The sequence below is a fragment of the Grammomys surdaster genome, unplaced genomic scaffold (genome assembly GCF_004785775.1).
Source record: "Grammomys surdaster isolate TR1022 unplaced genomic scaffold, NIH_TR_1.0 224, whole genome shotgun sequence".
NCBI lineage: Eukaryota > Metazoa > Chordata > Mammalia > Rodentia > Muridae > Grammomys > Grammomys surdaster.
The window spans coordinates 10148858-10168492 of NW_021604669.1; the positions used below are offsets into that span (position 1 = coordinate 10148858).

General features: G+C 47.0%; 1 protein-coding gene across 3 annotated transcripts in view; it reads left to right on the forward strand.

Moving 5' to 3' along the window:
• The window catches only part of Fam49b (family with sequence similarity 49 member B), a 130162-nt gene that overhangs the window by 19603 nt on the left and 90924 nt on the right, over positions 1-19635 (forward strand). The window lies entirely within an intron of this gene.

The window sequence follows — 19635 nt, forward strand, 5'->3', positions numbered from 1 at the left end:
CCTCCATGGCAATCAGCATCCCTGCAAAGGAAACCTCCTCTTAGTCCTTCTGCCACCACTAAATGGTTGGAGGTTGGGCATGCTGCCCAGTTCTTCTCTGAAACCCTAGTCTCCAGCATGAGAGCCTGATACTCCTGCACCATTTTCAGAATGAAGGAAAGGATGAATGACTGCCTGAACTGTATGTAGCTAAGTTCTCCAGAAAGTAGCTTCCTTGGAGGTCAGGGAGAGGCTCTTTCTGGAAGTGACCTTTCCATACCACTTGAGGTGTTTTGAAATAAGCCAGCACTTCAAATTGTGCTTCATGCTTGGTTTCTGTGGTGAGTGATGGAGAAATACTTCCTCTGTCAACACTGGGCTCTGGGCGGTGAAGACACGCAGAGGCCTCGCCCTTACATCCTTTCCCTGTCCACGGTGACCTGGGGCTCATGGGTCTGTGTTTATTGATTTTTAAGTTTGGAGGATTGGGGCATCACTTGGATGCTTCCTATATTTGGGGGCATAGAGTGTATGTGTGGGAGTCTTGCTGCTTCCCAGCAGGCAGCTGAGGTAGACCAGAACATTTTTTTTTCCCAGCAGCCTCTGGGCTATGAGGCCCTGAACAGGACCACCCGGAGGTGATCATGGCAAGAGTCCATGGAGGTGGTTCTGTCCTAGGTGGACACATGGTAGCCTGGCTGAAGTCACCCTCTCCCCCTGCTGTATCTCTCTTGCTCGTTTTTCAAGTATGTTTCTTCAGCTGGCCTCTGGGTTCGGGGGATTCCTCATTTTCTACAGAGCCAACTCACATACAGAGTTGTCCATCCAGTGGTCCTGGTTGGCTTCTGCTGTCTGCTGTTGTGATACTGATAGGGTAGGAAGGCGTGTGGGCCATAGTGGAGCTTATTTGGGGTGATAGGGTTCCTCCCAGGACTGCTGATCCAGACAGGGACCCTCCAAGGGTCTGTCACTTGAGCCAGGTGTAACAAGGACGAAGAGAGCAACTGGGCAGGTGAATGGATGAGAAGGGTCTTCCTGTAGGAAGCCTGTGAACCAGAGAGGAAGTGGCTGTCAGGAAGGGAAGGCAGGAGCCAGGAATGATCACTTCCATGTCAGGGGCTGCAGACTCTTCTCTCAGTAAAGACACAGTCTGGTTTGGGGCTCTGCTGGATACCTGATCTCTGTTGTGCCTACACTGCCCATGTGGTACCCAAGTATGCGTAGACAATCTGCATTGGAGTGGGTGTGGCTACTTCTCATGCTGAGTCTGATTTGGTCTGTGAGCTTTAACTGACCCTGATTCGCCCTCACACCATGCTGGAGTGGCTTTTACTCCTTTGACAGTATGTACGTCTGTTGGACCTTAGGCTAGACACTGAACATACTCAGTGGGAAGGCCTGGGGTATAAGAGGCTTCATTTGATTTGATGTAAGTTTGGTCCATTTCTCTGCTGTTTTCTCAGCAATCCTCTCTTGTGGGAGTTTTGTCTTCAGGCTGCCTACCTCACAGACGTAAAATGGCTGCAGCAGTTCCAGGCCTCAGATCTGTTTCTTTTCCTCATTCTCCTTGGACTGGCTTCGGTCAGGTGTACACCTGAGCCTGGTAAATGAAAATTCTTCATGCTGACTGACTTTGGCATGGGTTCTCTCTTCCTTAAAATGCTCATCAGCAGATCAGAACCACACAGCTTGTCGGAGGCAGGGGCTAAGGGAGAGAACGCCAGTCTCTTGTGATCCTGCGTGTGGCAGCCTGCCGGTGGGAGAGGGTGGAACAAGATTGCTCCAGAGAGCACAGAACAGTGATGTAGTCGGGTTCACAAATTCTAGAAAAATGCTATCTCTGTAGCGATGTGAACGTTAGGTTAGAGGGAGGCACCCACACTCTGTGGCCAGCAAAGTCACACTTGGAAGTTTATTCACTTAACTACGGTGGGGGGGCCTGCAGTCAGCAGAACCTGTGGCCAATTAATGGTGTGAAGGAGGGGACACTGAAGACTCATCGCTGTTGTCTTTGTGCTGCTCAATACCCGGAGCCTGATACAGGCAGTTGGTGGAGAGGGATGCTGCTTTCTCAGAGGGTGGAGTGAATTAAGGGACCTATCCACCGGTATGAGCGCACTGCAGCCATGCCCACCCAGAGCAGATTCAGTTCCATCTTTCATGACAGCCAGGTGATGCTCTTTCTTTTCACCCTCTATCTCTTTTCGCTTTGGCATTCAGGAAGGTCAGAGCCTTGTTGGGACTCGCTCACAGCGTCGGTTGCCAGATCTCAGGTTCTGTCTACTTTCTTCCCCTTTGCTTTGCCAACACATCCTTCTTCACTTTATACTCCTCAGGAGTGCTTTCTTATAAACTGCTTTGAATTTGTTTGGAGAGAAGATATAAACAGTGATAAAGAGAGGTGGACATAGGGCTGGCTACTGGGCCACTCGGGGCACTGGGGCACTGCCTCCTTTGCAGAGGATGCTTGGATTTCGTACTTCTTGTCTGAGCTGAGCTGATTGATCTTGCACATGGGGATTTCAGGCTGTGGAAGGCCAGGCCTAGTGTCCCTGTCTCTGCCTCCTGCATTTCTCACACCATGGGTAGGTAGGTATATTGCACTCATGATGTAGCTTTGATAGATGAGTGGGTGACACCCAGTCTTGGTGGCTTTCTGCTTCTACACACAAGGGGATGGGAAGGTGGGTCTAACTCAGATGCCAGAGGGACATTTCCTACCGTCATCTCATTCTTCAGTTTTCATCAGCTCTTTTGTTTGTAATTGGTTTTGTTTATTTTGGACACAGGATTTCACCCTGTAATCCTTACTGTCCTGGAACTTACTGTTTAGATTAGCCTTGAACTCAGAAATCTGCCTGCCTCTGCCTCTCAAGTGCTAGGATTAAAGGCATGCACCCTCATACCCCCGTGCCCTTTGCTTTCTGTGTTTGGTCTGCCTGCATGTATTTACTATGCAGGAATGCACCATACACATTCCTGATACCATCGAAGGCCAGAAGAGGATGTCAGATCCCCTGGAACTGGAGCTACACATGGTTGTAAGCCTCCATCTGGGTTCTGGGAATCAAACCAGGATACTGTGAAGAACAGTCGGTCTGCTAACCACTGAACGTCTCTCCTGTCCCTCATCAGAGCTTTTAAAAGGACCAGTCAGCTCTTGCTTTCCCTGGAGCCAAAGCCCTCAGTAGTTCCCTGTTACTAGTAAAACATCAAGCAGACTCCAGGATCCTGCGGCCCAGCTTCTGCTCTTCCTCACGGTCTGTAGCTCCCCCTTCCTTCTGTGTCAGCCCAGCAGCCTCCGCTTGGCATCGTGTGCACCTCGCTCTGCTTCTTTCCCCGTTTCCTCCTTCTATCTTTGGTAGGCTTCCTTGCAGGTCAGATCCGGTTCTCGTGTATGCCTGGCTGGCTTTGACCTCCCTATACAGCCGAGAAAGATCCTGATTGTCTCATCCTATGCCATCTCCGGAGTGACAGCTGTTTATTGAGCACAGGTGCACACTGGGCTAAAGCTTAGGCACTTCCCTAGCTTGTTTTTGTTTTTTAATACAAGGTCTCTCTATGTAGCCTTGGCTGTTCAGAAACCTGCCACAAAGACCAGGCTGGCCTTGACCTTACAGAGATCCATCTCCCTCTTCCCCCAAAGTGCTGAGAACGAAGGCATGTGCCACCATATCCAAGCAATGTGCCTGTTCATATATGCATGCATATATCTTCATACTACTTGTACTGTATGTATATAGCTAGGCGTGGTGTCACAGACTTTAATCCCAGCACTGGGGAGGCAGAGGCAGGCAGAGACTCTGTGAGTGGAAAGTCACCCTGGCCTATATTGAGAGTTCAGGCCAGCTGGGACCACAGTGAGAACCTGTCTTTTGTTTGTTTACATTAGTTTATTAGTTTATGTTCATTGGTGTTTTGTTCATGTGTATGCCTGTGTGAAGGTATCAGAAGCCCTGGAACTGGAGTTACAGACAGGTATGAGCTGCCATGTGGGTGCTGGGAACTGAACCTGGGTCCTCTGTAAGAGCAGCTAGTGCGATCTCTCTGAGCAACCTCTCCAGTCCCCAAGATCCTATCTTTAAGACAAACTAAACAACCAAACAACCAAACAAACATAAAGAAACCCATTTATTTATGTGAGATGTACATGATCAATCTTTGAACATACATGCAGTCTTGGGACAAGCGTTGGTGGGTCTTCTCCTTGGCACCTCCTTTGTGTTGGGCACTTGTAGGGTATAGCTTACAGAAGCAAGTGCTTGGAGAGGCAGCAGCTCCTGGTCTGGCCTCACTCCCTCCAGAAGATGCCACAGAGACAGGAGTGAGTTATGGTTTTGTTGTTGTTTATTGTTGTTTTCCCTATCCTGCCTTCATGAGGCGTCTGGTCCAGAATCCACTGTCTTCTCAGAGTCCTTGCTGAGAAAGCATGGAGTGGCTCTTACCTATTGGTGGGGATGTTTGCAAAAATCCCATGTCTCTGGACCCACTTCGAGTGAGTTCTTTAAAGTAACAAATAAGTTGAGATTTCAAACCCCTGAGAGATTTAGATCCGAGTAAGCCTAACATTTCTCTCTTTGTGAGAACTGACCGTATGTGTCTGTGCGTACGAGTTGGGATATTAAATCAGTACAGACTCCAAGTCCTTCCTCTCTTCCCCTCTTCCCAGCTGACCACACAGCAGCCGTTCCTCAGGTCCTCCTGGCAAGTCATCCCCCTTTCCCCAGTCTTCCTTAGACTTAGAAACCTAAGAGAGAAGGTCATCCTTGGGTCATTCAGCCCCAGGGTAGCCTCGCTCCCTCCTTGGCTGCCTGGGTGGTGGGATCCACTCAGGTGTGCTGTACCTGAGCTCTGTCTGTGGCTTTGCTTTTGATATTATGGCAGCTTTATTGTGGTGAGTGTTAGACAAAATAGTGGCCCCTAGTTGTCCTTGTCTTCATCCTCAAAAGCAGAGACTTTGGTCACTTCCATAGCCACAGGGGTTTCACAGATGTGACTGAGTGAGGGATCTTTACGTGGGAAGCTGATCCTGTTACCCTGTGGACCTTGGTAATCACGAAAGTCCTAAGAAGACAGCCAGGAGTCAGGGTCATAGAACATGTGCAGACGTAGTCAAGGTCAGGGAGGATAGAGCCGAGGATGCTATGTCTCCAGGAGCTGTATTCTGCCAGAAGCTAGAAAAGACAAGGGGATGCTTATTCCCAGTACCCAGCCTCTAGAGACTGTGGTTTGTTGACACTTGGATTTCAGCTATGAGAAATAATAATCTGCAGTAATTGCCTACAGCAGCTTTAGGAAGGTGTGTTTTGCATAGTAGAGCCTGCTCATTCTAAGATATTTTGTCATCTCATGATTGATGCGTCAGACCCATTACACTATTTGAGAGCATTCTCCTCAGTCCATTGCGACTTATGCCCATTTGTGCTCGGTTCCTCTCCCATCTTCTCCCTCCCCCTGAGGTAACCAGGCAACCAGCACTCGAGCTTTCTGTCAGCCCACCATTTGTGCATTTCATATACATTAAATGATAGTGGGTGGTCTTTATTTTGACATAGAGCCTCGGGCAGTCTAGGGCTGGCCATGAAATTTGCTTTTAGCTGAGGATGGTTCTGATCCTAATCTTCCTGCCTTTGTCTCCTAAGTGCCGGGATTTCAAGTGTGAACCACCATGCCCAGCTATTTGACTTCCTTTTAATTGAGTGTGTATTGAGGGGTCCCCCACATTTTTATTTGTATCTTATTGGTGAGACATGCCTGTGATATGGAAGTCGCTACCCTGCAGAGCACAGGGTAGTCCTCTGTTTTTTTCATGCCTGCTGTGCATGTAAAGGAACAGAGGCTTTTCAGACTCCTTGCTGTGTCTAGAACCTCCATGACCTTGTAAGATGCTCTTTGGTTGACTGATGAGATAGTAAGAAGACATTGTGACCCAGAGTGTGGCAACTTGCAGGGTCTGGGAGATGCTAGACAATTTTACAACACACCCCCACAGCTGCCCATGATGAGCCGTTTGCCCCTAAGGCAGAGAGTGTGAAACCACATGAGGCCCAAGACATGTGAGGTTACTGTCATCTCCAGTAAACAGATGCCATGTTTCAGAGCCCCATGAGAAGCAGTCCTGAGAGAAGATGCGCAGCGAACTTCTGTGTGCCTTACAGTTTGTATTTAAGTGTTCATATTTGAGCTTAAATACATAGAAATGAAGTTACGGTCATTCTAGGTGTTAGAAGGAAAGACAGACTGAGGCCTCTGCGTTTGGATGTGATGTCTGAGGTGGCAGTCACTGCTTGGCATTTAAGCTTTGTCTTCTGTAAATTCGAAAGTTTGGGGCTGAGGATGTGGCTCAGTCAAATGCTTGTCTAGCATGCATAAGGCGTTGGGTCCTGTCTCACACACTGGGTAAACCAGGTGTGATGGTGTGCACCTGGCAACACCACCACTTAGAGATGGAGGTGAGAGGGCCAGAAGTACAAGGTTGTCCTTAGCAATGACAGAATTTGAAGCCAGACTTGGGTACATGAAGCCCAGGGAAAGTTGTGCCATGTACTGAGGGTCTTTGGAATTAACTGTTCAGTGTCAAGAGTTTTATTCATAGGTTCTTTTGTTTTTTGAACTTTTTATTGATTCTTTGTGAGTTTCACATGATACACCCAATCCCACTCATGTCTCGTCTCTTTGTATCTGTCCTCCACCCTTACAACCCTCCCCTCAAAATAAAATAGAATAAAAAAAATGTCTGGTCATGGAAGCTGCAGTGTGTTCTGTGTGTCACCCATCTATCTGTACTTGCAAATGCACATTGCACTGAGTCACTGGTCTGGTTTGAGGCCTTTGGCTTCTGCTACACTATCTATACCGGATTCTCACATACACTCCTCTCAGATATCTCGTTGTTGCCCAGTGTCATGGAGATCCTGCAGCTTTGGATCTGCAGGACAGGTATGTGCTCCAGCAGATCATAGATGGGGTAAATGTTGGAGTAGGTCAACTCAAAGCCCTGGGTGTGGGCCTGGGAGGTAGCTGAGCTGGTCAGCCTGTCGGCTCTCCTCTGCCTGAATCACCAGGGCAGGTTCTCCAGAACTATTCCAGCTAACTCATCCAGTGCAGCAGCCACCAACGGGCAGGGTCTTCTCTCCTACGCTCCCGTCCTCTGGGCTGCTTATGCTCACTCACCCCAGGGGCAGCAGCTCTGTTTTGCTGCCCAGGAAAGGCACAGGGCCTACTCAGGAGAGGCGCAGGGCCTACTCTCCCAAGAAGTGCGTCATATAGGCTCTTTCTTTAGGGCTCCAACTGAAATGTAAACACTGCACTGATTTTTTTTTTCTTTTTTCTATTTTTTTTTTCGTGGTTTTTCGAGACAGGGTTTCTCTTATAACTTGGGCAGTCCTGGAACTCACTCTGTAGACCAGGCTGGCCTCGAACTCAGAAATCCACCTGCCTCTGCCTCCCAGGATTTTTTTTTTTTTCTTATTACAATAGTAAAACCCTTTTTGTGGTGGTTTTTGCTTTAATGTACATAACAAAGGTAATTCAACCCAGGGCCTTGGAGTGAGCTAGGTGTTAGAAAGCTCTGGAGGCCCTGAGGCACTTGGAGGGAGAGAATGGGTTTGGAAGGCACTTACAAAGTGGACTTCAGCCATGGGAGAAGCTAGGCCTTTAACCCAAGAAGAGAGATGTGGAACCTGAGTGGATCACCTTTGTCCTCAAAGGGCTTGTGTCATAAATGAGAATCTTGAAAACCCCGGTCCTTCCTGGTGACACATGACCTGCCTGGAGGCAGAAGGACCTCCCAAGCTGGGAGAATGTTTGCTTTGTGGGCCTGAGTGACAGGGCTGAGCAAGAGTTCTCCATGATGGCTTTTCAGGACCTTGAGGCACAGTCTGTAAGCAGCAGCATCCACTAGGATTTACATCATGAGACAGGTGGCCAAAGGAACACAGAGACAAAGATAAGAGTCGGGTCCATAATGAAAGACAGATGTTCAGGGCCTCACCTTCCTGGCAAGCCACAAGTCAGACCTAACATGGGGCCAGGACAGGAAGTGGGGAATGGGTGGCAGTGACAGCCTGTCACCCACTGAACACTGAACCAGTTGCTCTCTGGATTGCAGATGACACTCTGAACTTCAGCTAGTCTAAGTCACTATTAAAGAGAATTATGTGTTAGCAATGACCTGATTGGGTGGGATTGCCTCAGTGGCCCTGTTGCTGAGGTTGGTCTCCTTCAGTCTCCCAAGTCGTCCCTATCTTCCAGGTGGCAAGAGGCTACAGCACCTTGGACACAAACTCAGCTTCCTAGCGGATAAAAGGCACCTCCCTCTCAGCAGTGTTAGTCAAACGACAGGGAAAGTACTTATTGGCTAGCTAGAATCTTAGGTCTGTCCTTGAGCCATCTGTTGGTTCTGGAAGGATCCATGCCATCCCTGGAACACATGGAGGGATAATTAGGGTGTCTCATAGGAAACTCTGGGTGCATTTCCAGGGGGGCATGGAGCTGTCAGGCAAGACAGCAGCATGGCAAAGCATGGCAGGGCCTGGCAGGGCAGGGCTCTCTTTCCTGGCCACTGAGGTTTCTGTTACATTGGGGATTTGTACTTGACAGTGAGTAGCTGAAGGGAGGGAGGGAATGAAGGAGAGAGCGAGGAAAGGAGGTGTGGCTGGTTTCACGGCCTGCCCTTGGAGTCAATACTATACAAATCCACCATCCTTTCTTTCTTTTTTTGACTTTCCTGAGGCCTCTTTTGCACTCTTCCTGGTGGTTCTCTCATTCGTGCCATGGAGTGCCAACCAGGATGGTTGACATTTGCCCCTGTAGTGGACTTCAGTTGTCTTGTGTACATGTCCATGCTGCATGCATTACCTCCTGCATGGCAGCTGTGTGTGGGGGGGGAGGGGAGGGAGGGGAATGTAAGAGAGGGAGGAGGAAGAAAGGAGAAGGAGGAGGAGAAAGAAGAGGAGAAAGGAGAAGAAGAGGAGGAAGAGGAGGAGAAAAAAGAGAGGGAGAAACTAAAGTGTTGCCCCAGCCTGTGGTCTTTCCCTGCTGGATGCCGGGAAGTGTGAGGGCATGTGGGTAAGTGGAGAGGGCTCCACAGGCAGTGTTTCCTTCCCAGCTGGTCTGGAAGCAGGCCAGTGTTGGTGAGCAGCTGAGGGCAGCACTTCCTGCTAGTTAGAAAGCATCATGTTGCTAGGAAGAAAATGCCTTTTTCCTTCACTATGCCACACCACAAACCCTCAAGGACTTCCAAGAGCTCTTGCAGAATGGACCTTCTGTAGGTCTGGTGGGTTGGGGCGGTCCTTGAGGACGTCAGGCAGTGACTGCTCTGGTAGTGGGCCGTTTCCCCAGGCTCTCAGTGGGTATTTGCCTTGTTCAGGATCTACTGTCTTCCCCTCCCAGATGATGGCGGGCCACCTTAGCCAGTCATGCTTTGTTTACATTCGTTAATTTTGTGTGCCCCCCAGTTTTATAGGCTTTGGAAAGTAAACAAATATTTCACATTCCTTATGAAAGTCTTGGAGGATGAAAATGGTTACTTATCATTAGTGCTGGGCACTGGGAGGTATGAGGTGCCTCTGGCCATATGGTGGCTCATCATACCAGTGCCAGTGGAGGGACTGGGCACCCAAGAGAAAAGCTAGGACAGTGCCAAGGGTCAACTTGCCTGGGATATGGGGCTGGGGCTGGTGAGAAGGCTAAGGCAAGGGAGAAAACAGGCCTTTGTGTGGCCAGACTCCAGAGCGGAAAAGCAGGCAAGGAGGGCAGTGTTACTTAGTGAGCCACGGAGGAGAGGCACCATCTCAGTTACATGTCTCAAAATAGCAACGGAGCACTTGAGGAATGAACAGTTTGTAAGTTTTAAATGACAGGGTGTTCCGAGTAGTGTGGTGAATGTTCTCAGCATCCCCCTGTGACCTGCCCAGGATGCATATCATCCCTGCATCCAGTGTTCCCAGGCTACCTGTATGTGCTACCTGCCCCGAGGAAGCCACGACACACAGAAAGATGGGGAGATTGCATTCACATGACTTTTATTTCACTACCTCGTTAGGATCTGTTATTAGTTTATCATTCCCAGTCTTTAGCTGTGCCTGCTTTCTAGATTAGACTGTGTCATGGGTCTATAGGTAGAAGAAGAAAAGGGTATATAGCATTCCATGCCATCTGGGGTTTTAGCTATCCTTTAGGGTTGAGGAGAAGGGGCTTCATTGTATTTACCAGCTGTTAGTAGTTGCTCCCACTAACTATGGTCTAAGCCCTATCCCTTTGAATGATATCACTTAATCATCTTTATCAAATCTTTAGTGATAGATATTACCATCATCATTTCACGGCAGGGGAAACTGAGCCCAGAGAGGTTAAAAAGCTTTTTCTATGTAACCCAGCTACTAAGTGGTTACCCTGGGTTGTGGAGTTCTGCATCTATGTCAAAACCTCCACATGTGGTGCTTGAGGACATTTTGAATATGAGTGGATTGTCATAAGTTAGACTCCTAGAATATGTAATGAGGTTTTATCCTGACTGGCTGTAAGAGGGAGATAAACAGGCACTGGGAGAGAGAGGTCAGTGGGTAGCAGCCCGGGGTATAGGTGAGAGTCCCCTGAGCTGGTTCCTGTTCCTGCTCTGCATGTCCTTTCATGTATCATGTGGCTTTGTGTGAGTCATACCATCCTGGAGCGGGCTTCCTTCTCACAGAAGCAAGGGTAGCACCACATTACTAACTTACTGCGATTTCCTGAGTGGCGGGGCATGGACCTACCTTGCATGCTTAGGGCTCCGTGGGAAAGAAGCCTTTTCCCTACTAGCTCAGCACAGGTTTCTGAGGCCTGAGGAGGTGGGACAGAGGGAAGCAGACTGCCCCAAGACAGCCATCTGACTGTTGTCCCTGATGTCACACTGGGAACTGGAGGCGAGGCACCATTGACAAGAGGACTTCTAAATAGTGCTTCTCTCCATTGGAGCTCTTCCCCAGCTTGGTTGCTCAGCAGAATGGATGCTGTGGCATTGGCTTTCAGAGGCAGAGGCTCCAGCTGTGTGACACCATCACCCAGGAATCCCTGATTCCCAGGTCTGTGGTACAGTGTTTCAAAAATGCTCCCTCGGCGATTAGGGCCAGCTGCTGTTTTCTCCTGAGACCCACCAGCCATTTCTACCAAGGTGCTGTATTCAGTACTGGCCCAAGAGAGATTCCTAGTATGCTACTACTCCTGAGGACCACTACCATGCTCAGCACAGAGTGGGGTCAGGGTAGCATGCACTGCAGGTATGTGGTCCTGTTCAGTAAGCACTGTCCCCTCCCAGTCCCATGCCTTATGGCCACTGATGAGCAGTGCACCTCTGGATAACACTGCCCATCTGGAGTCCTGCTCAGTTTTGTTCAGTAGGATATGTTTATGGTTTCATTGAAGATGTATGTGCCTGCTGTGCACAAACTGCCCGTATCTAACTTTCACATGTTGGTGAGTTTAGGCATAGTCACGTTTATTATGTACACAGTGGCAATGACTAGGTGTCTTCTGATGAAACTCAGTGGCATTGAGATGAAAGCTAGAGATGAAACAAAATAAAACAAAACAAGGTGTGGTGAGCACCAGATGTCAGCCCCGGCCTCGGAGACTCATTTAAAATGGACAGGAATTTGGAATTTTGATCCAGCTGATGCTCAAATGATGGCTTTTTGTAGTACGACTTTTTTTTTTCATTTCTCATGAATTTTGTTGGGCTACATGTTGAGAAGTCCTATTTATAGAAGTTCTTCTATGGACCAGCGGGTTTCTGAGTATTGTTCAGTGCACTTAAAAGAATGACAGATGAAGAAACAAGTTTGTTTGGGACAGTGAGTTCTGTCGGGATCTATGTAATCCTGGACTGGACCCAGGTGTGCCTGGCTCCTCGCCGTGTACACTGATTGGATGTTCATGTGCACACACCATGAGTATCCTGGGATAGAATTTAAATTTTTGTTCTTCGACTGGGCAGTATTTCAGTGGCCGTAAACACACAGGCAGGTCAACTGAAGACAGTCTTCATCATGGTATAAAGTCTTCATCATGGTATAAAGTTCTGCTGGGTACCACTGACCCCAGAAACCATGTACCAGATCAGGGGCAGGACTGTGAATGGGATGTGTTTAGAGATGCTGAAAGGCCTGAGTAGGCTGTGGGATCCAGTTGCCATCCATTGTAGAAGTGACCGGTCATCCTGATTGGGACTTGCGTTGCCAAAGCTGGGAAAGTCTATAACACCTTTGTCTCTTGATTCACTACCTAGTTTGCTTTTGCTGCTGCTGCTTAATGTCCTAAGAGCTAAGAAGGCTTGTGTCCTAGGGAACAAGAAGGGATGTGCTCACCACCTACTCTAGGCTCGGTGCTGTGCATGACCACACCTTGGGTGTTCACCCATCTGGAGGGCATGGAGACCCCAAACCTGGGAGATTCACCAGGTGGAAAGGCTTGGAAGTGAAGAGAGAGAGTAACTGAACCAGAAAACATGTCAGCTGAACCTAGTCTCAGAGACCCTTACCCATAGACCAGGTCCACATAGGAGTATTCTCTGTCTTTCAGGTTAGCAGTGATTTATCTTTAAAGGCATCCGGTCTTTATACCAAGAAGATATTTGATAGGTGGTCCTCCATTACTTCAGAAACACCATTGCTATTTGTTCATTGGCTAGGGGGTATCTGCCCTTGTCCCCACCATAGTTTATCTCACAGGATTAGGGTGTGACTGTGACGGTTCGGTTCGGGGATCTTCTGTGTCTATTCAGCATGTACTAATAGATTTCCATCCTTATCTGCCTCCTCCCCATCTCCACAGGATGTTCATTAAATCAAAAGAAGGTTGAATGGAGACTTTTTAAATAAGACCTTGTGTAAGATCTGAGGGATGTAGCTTGTGGGTGGAGCGCTCGGATAGCATGATGGACCATGAGGGCAATCCCCAGTACCACAAACAAAACAAAACCTCATTGAAGTACAGTTACTATTGACATTATTAGGCTAAACAAATGGTTGAGTTAAGGCTTCCAAATACTTATTTTTAACATTTGCCAACGTGTTAAGTATCTCCTGTTTAGTTGTTGTTCCCATCTTAGGATCACTCATCCTCCAGGGTTAAAGACAGATCAGTTACTGTGCTGAAGCATCATTAGAAACAATTGTATATGCCCATGTAATAGATTTTGAAACTATGGAAAATGTATTTATTTTATTTTGTTTTGAAACAAGGTCTCACTATGTAGTGATAGCTGGCCTGGATCTTATGTAGACCACATTGGCCTCGAACTCACAGAGTTCTGCCTGCCCCTCCCTCGACCTCCTACATGAGAGGAGGTCGTTGACCACCATGCCTGACTCAAGAAAAAGTATGAATGCAAGCTTGCATTCTCTAAGTGCCTAGAAGAAAGGGGAGAGACATCATTTAGGAACCCCGTTGCTGTGTTTTGTCTTTGAACAAGGTCTGTCTAGTGTCCTGGCACCATCTGAGAGATGCATGCTGGGGCTTTTTTTTTCTTTAGATTTACAAATGAGGCTCTTGTCTAAAATGTCTTCAGTGGACAAGAATACGGGAGTCAGAGGATATCACATGTGAAGAGACTTGAGGTGTGTGTGTGTGTGTGTTCACATGTGGGCTTATGTGCACAAGAATAGAAATTGATATGAAGTGTCTTCCTCAATAGCTCTCCACCTTATTTTCTGAGAACGTGTCTTTCGTTGAACTTGGAGTGACTGGCCAGCATTCCTCCTCTGTCCTCCTCTGTCCCCTCCACCGCAGCACAGGTATTATAGATGCACATTGCTATGCTCAGCTTTTTATGTGTTTGTACTAGAGATCGAACTCAGATCCTCATGCTTCCATGGCAGCCTCTTTTCTGACTGCGCCATCTCCCCAGCCTCTGATGAAGCTTTCCTATCCAGAACGTCAAAGCAGCCAAGACAAATTTGAATCCCTTGTGTGAGCTTCTCCCCAGGCAGCCCGTACTAGCAATTTAGTGTCTGAATGGAAAATGAAACACGAGTTAGAATTCTGATATTCAGATAATCCACATGCCCAGCTATAGAGCATACTGAGATTATCAACATTAAGATTAGTACTTCTGTGACTACACGTACAAGATGTCTGCCCTGAGGGTGCTTTTGATCTAATTATAAGTGTCAGGATGGCTACTAGGGCCTAATAGAAAATGACAGTAAGATTAAGGGTGAAGTGTTTGACAAGGACTGAGACAACCTTTAAAAGTTACCGCTGTCTACAACTGTTCTCTTCACTGTCTTTGAGGACAAGTGTTCTGGCTGCCACTGTCATCCTATCTACAGGTGTTCTCATTTGAACCGTAGTCACGGTGTGATGCTGTAGCCAATGTGTAGACTTCTTTGGGCACGAGACCCTTGTAGCCATGGCCTCACGTCATCCTAGGAAGTGACTGTCAGACACAGAGACACTCCACTCTTACCGAGAGATCATGCCATCATTTTATACGGCCCTTTATGTTTGGGTGGGGTTTTTGAGTCTTATTAATTTAAGACATAGAGTGATGATTTTTGAGGGAGAGGAGGAACAAGGAAGGGAAGTGATGCAGAGCTCAGGCGACCTGTGGTAAGGTCCCCTCTGCTTGGTACATAGAGCTGGAGTAAGTCAGCCTAGTAGGGCAGCCAGACATGGAGATGTTCTGTTCATAGTGAAACCTCCTTCAGTCTCAGAAATTGCTGCTGTTTTTTTGTTTGTTTGGCTAAAAGCCATTCAGGCCTCCAGAGGCTACAAGGAGAGGTTAGAATGAGAGACAGTTTGCAGTTAATGGCGATGTTGTTTCCAGGTAACTCAGAGAACAGCTCCATGTTAAGTGCACACCTCCGGAATGGATAGATGCCTGTACATCTGTGGCTTTGAGATTTTCTTCCCCCCCAAATTCCTAACATAACTGATTTTCACGAGTTGCTCTTTTTGTGTCTTTTAGCCTCCTAAAAGGCTCTTTGATTGTGTGTTCTTGCTACTTTATTACTGCATCCTCTTAATCCTGTGGAGTGTGTTTCAGCCTCATTTAGAAAAAACGATGGTGAATTCCAAGTGAAAATAAATCTGAAGACTTCGTTCTAAGTACTGAATGTTTATTGCACAGTTACTATTTATTAGCTCTGTTCTTGGGGAAAGTCTTACCAGCTGAAAGAAGTGACTGAGGTTTGCTGGGTGTGCAGGGACTTTTTTTTTACAGGGCTCTTGGAAGGGAACAGGATTATGGGTGTAAGTTTATAATTTTATTATCAGGAATAGAATGTATCATGGTCACTAAAAAAATCTCAAGTGATAAACAAGCCAATAAAGTTCCAAGATGAATTCTCAAAGGGGAAGGAGTAATTATTTGAATTATATTTGCCTGTTTAATTAACATTTATTGTCTTCTGGGTAACAGGCACTGCTGGGTACTTTTACATCTGCTATTTTATTTAATTACAAAGAGTTCTTCACTTGCAGATAAGATTTCCCAGGGGCTTCCCTGGGCTAATGAGTTAGCCTGCCTGGTGTTTCTCAGGCCCAGCTGCTCATGGGGATCACCTAGGGAGCTGCAGGGCCATCTGGTGCTGGGGCTTCCTCCTCTGGGATCCTATTTACCTGTGCAGGGTTGGCACCCAGCAAGAGCATGTCAAAACTCTGGACCAGCTAGCCAAGTTATGTCCCTCACAGAAGAGAATACCACCCTAAACTTCTCAGCAATAAGCAACTGTTGTGAAGTTCGGCAGCTGAATTTGTGGTGCCATGTGGAATACACCCGACACCTGTTTTGGTTTTTTTTTTTTTTCTTCCTTTGTCTGTTTCCATTGAGTGGGGTGTGGGGAGTGTCAGGATAATTATGGAATGAAGCAGGCTGGCAAAAACGTTTCCTGAAATGTCTCAGCTCCAGAATTTCCCGGGTTAATTTATAGTCTGACTTTCCTCTGCTGTGTTGATCAGAGACATCCTGTAGGTGACTCGCATACTAAAAGGCTGTGTCTGTGGGTGGTAGGGGTCAGAGAATGATCTGCAGGTGTCAATTCTCTCTCTCCACCATGGATGCAACTCAGGTTGTCAGGCTCGGTGGCAATCATCTTAACCCACTGACCCTTCTCATTGGCTCTCTTTCTTATGAGAGAGACAGACAGACAGACAGAGAGACTGACTGACTGATGGACAGACAGACAGAACCAGCATGCAGTTCTCTTACCTTATGTGTGTAGGCTTTAGGCTTGTGTAACAAATGTTTTATTTTTATCCCTTGGACCATCACGTGCCCTTACTTTGATTTTTAAACATATTTATTTATTTATTTATTTGGAGCATGTACTTGCTACAATGCATGTGCGGAGACATGTGTGTGTAGGTCAGAGGACAACCTGTGGGAACCAGTTCTCTCTCTCCTTCTACCATGTGAGTCCTGGAGATCAAACTCAAATCATCGTGTTTGTCAGCAAGCATGCTGTTCAGCCATCTTGACATCACCATCCCCTTGGTTTTTTTGAGACAGAGTCTTTCACTGTCTCAGGCCCTGTAGCTTACCAAGTGAGCCAGGCTGGATGGCTAGTAAGATTCAGGGCTGATGGGGCATTCCAGACATGGGCTACGCAGGCTCCACTGGTAAGCGACCCCCTAACATCTAGTTTCATCCCTCTTGTGCTTGGCCTAGGGATGAGTCTGACTTACGTGGGCTGTTAGCTCTGCTTGTATACTCTCCTGCCTCTGGACAGCTGGCACTTGTCTAGTAGCTGTCATTGTGGATAGAATCCCCTTGGGGAAGCTCAGCTTGAGTCCTCACCACTTTTATCTGGCTGAGCTAATGGAATACCCTTGCCCACGCCTGTCCTTGTACCCGCTGGCCATTTTAACTGCACTTGCTCTTGATGGGAGAGCCCTGGGTGGCTGGAAGGCTCAGTGTGTGGCCTCTGAAGCCCTAGTTCTGGCACTGTGAGTGCTTAGGGGCCTTCTCTATCTTCTCTGTAGCAAAGACTGCTGGATCTCAAAGAGGGCAGGGGACTTGGCCCAAGTTAAGTGGCCCTGGAGCCTGTGGTGAGTCTGCGGTATAGCCCAGTTTCTCTCTGCAGGAAACTTGGGGGTGAGAGATAGTTAGTCACCTGTCTAAAGATACCCCCTTCCTGCTGCCATAGGCACTGTGTCCAGGGTTTGCATCTAAGTTGTGCAGACTTTCGTGAGAGTTCCTGTGGCTTTTCTCAGTTCTAGGACTTTGTGCAAGGCCTTAAAAAGTTTCCCAAGGAAAGAACTTGTCCCCGTGTTCATGTTCTGTTCTAGAAATTCTTGTCAAGGATCAGAACAAGAGGGATGGGAGAAGTGGCAGTTATGTGTCTAAGTGTGTAGTATATATATACATGTATAATTTGCTTATGGTATATATATGTATGTATGATATATATGTACCTATCACATGGGTGAGTATATGTGGGGTATATATATGCATGTGTGGTGTATTCATAGTGTGTATCTGCTGTGTGATATACATATACATGGTATACGAGTTATATGTGTGATGCATATATAAAGTATGATGCATGTATGTAGTATGTGTATGCACGTGTGTGTGCATGTGTGCTTTCATATTGTGTGATGTTGTATATGTTTAAGTGGAATATGTATGATACACACATTGTATGTGTGGTATGTGCCATGTGTGTACACATGTGGCTTATGGGTGTGTGGTGTATGTTTCATTTGTACATGTATGTGGTATGTTATGTGTACATGAATATGTACATGTGTATGTCATGTGAAGTGTTATGTGTATGTTGTGCTTGTGTGTGTGTGCAGCATACATGTAATGTGGTATATAGGTATATGTTTGTAGAATGTGCGGTGTGGGTTATACTTGTGTATGGTGTCCGTATGTGTGTGATATGGTATATGTGCATATGTGCATACACATTTGAAGATATGGCTGTGAGCATGGCTTAGCTTTTCAGTTGAGTCTTCTCTTTCTGTAAGCCATTTGTAATGAGTTTAAAAGAGAATGTTAAACCATACACCAAGAACAAGGGGAAGGCACTTGTCCCTGTGAACAGAAGCAGAGCTGGCAAAGACCATGGGTTGACAGCAGCAGACAGTGGCCTCCTGAGACAATGGGGCCCGGCCCTACACCTTTTGTGAATAAACTGAAGCAGGTTAAGTGGCTTCCGGCATCTTCAGAACTCAATGAAAAGCTAAGTAAAAACTCCCAGGCAGCTGAAGATTTGATCACAGACAAGGGCACTTACTCTGCTCCACTCCATCTGACAGCGAGTGTGTCTAGACGCACCTCTGCCTCCATTTCAAGCTGAATGCTGGCCACATGTTAAGAGGGATATTGTTGAACCCTGGTTTTCTGAAACTCTCTTTGATGCATAAGCTTCTGCTCTGAGAGATTCGTTTCCAAGAGTGAGAGCTCTGAGGGCACTGTGCTTGTTTGCTTTCTTCTCTGTACAGAACAGAAACCCCAAACAGGAAATGGTTCAGGGACAGAATGACTGAGATCAGTTCAGAGTCAAGTTGAGCTGAACATTTTTTTTTTCTGGGACTAGGGTTTCTGTAGTCACCCAGAATTCCAGACCCTCTATCTTAGAACTTGGAATCTCAGAGGGACAGCATGGCTCCACCCCACTCTCTACTTCTGAGACTATGGAGTCCAGCCTGAATGGTCCTTAGTTACAGATGTTTGGGGCTTTGCCTTTTCTGTGCAACTGTCAGCAAATTACTTCTCAGAGTTAGCTCCTCCTTCCCTGTCCCTATCTCTCCTGTCCTCCCCCTTTCCCTCCCCATCTCCCTCCTCTCCTACCTCCTCCTCTTTTTGTGATGGCTCTTGCTGTAAGCACTCTTAACCACGGAATGACCTCTCCAGTCCAAACATGAGATATCTGTGTGATACTTGTTTTTGTAATGGCTAGTCATTAATTTGTTTTGTGATGGCTAGTGTTATTTTCAGTACTAATTGAAAGAAGTATTTGAGAAACATCGTTGCTATGTGTGTTTAACCTGTGACTTAGGGGCTGCATGCTGCAAGGGTCGTTTTGAATGTAGCCCAACACAACATTTTAAACTTAATTTAAAACATGATGTTTTACGAAGTCTTGTTTCATTTACTTTTGTTTCTGAGACAGGGTTCTCACTCTAGTTCGTGATGGTCTGGAACTCAGTGTGTAGACCTTGAACTCACAGAGATCCACTTGCCTTTGCCCTTTGAGCACTGAGATCAAAGGCATGTACCTGTATGACTTTCTATGTATCACATATGTGCAGGTACCTGTTGAGACCATAAGAGGGTGTCAGATCCCCTAGAACTGGATTGACAGTTGTAAATTGCCTTATGTGGGTGATGGGACCTGAACCCTGGTCTTCTGCAAGAGCAGTACCCATTGAACGACTTCTCCAGTCCAAACATGAGAAATCTGTGCGATGTTTGTTTTTGTAACTTGATTGCATACGCTTGTTTGTTGTTTTTTCTTCTTGTTTAGGTTTTTTTTTTGAGACAGGACCCAAAACCAAGCAAACAAAAACAACCCCCCCCCAAAATTATGGCTTTCCTGGAACTCACTAGGGAAACCAGATTGGATCTGAACTCACAAGAAATCCTTCTGCCCCTGCCTCCCAAGTACTGGGATCAAAGGTGTGTACCACTATGCCCAGCACTTACATAGTTCTTGAGCATGGTCT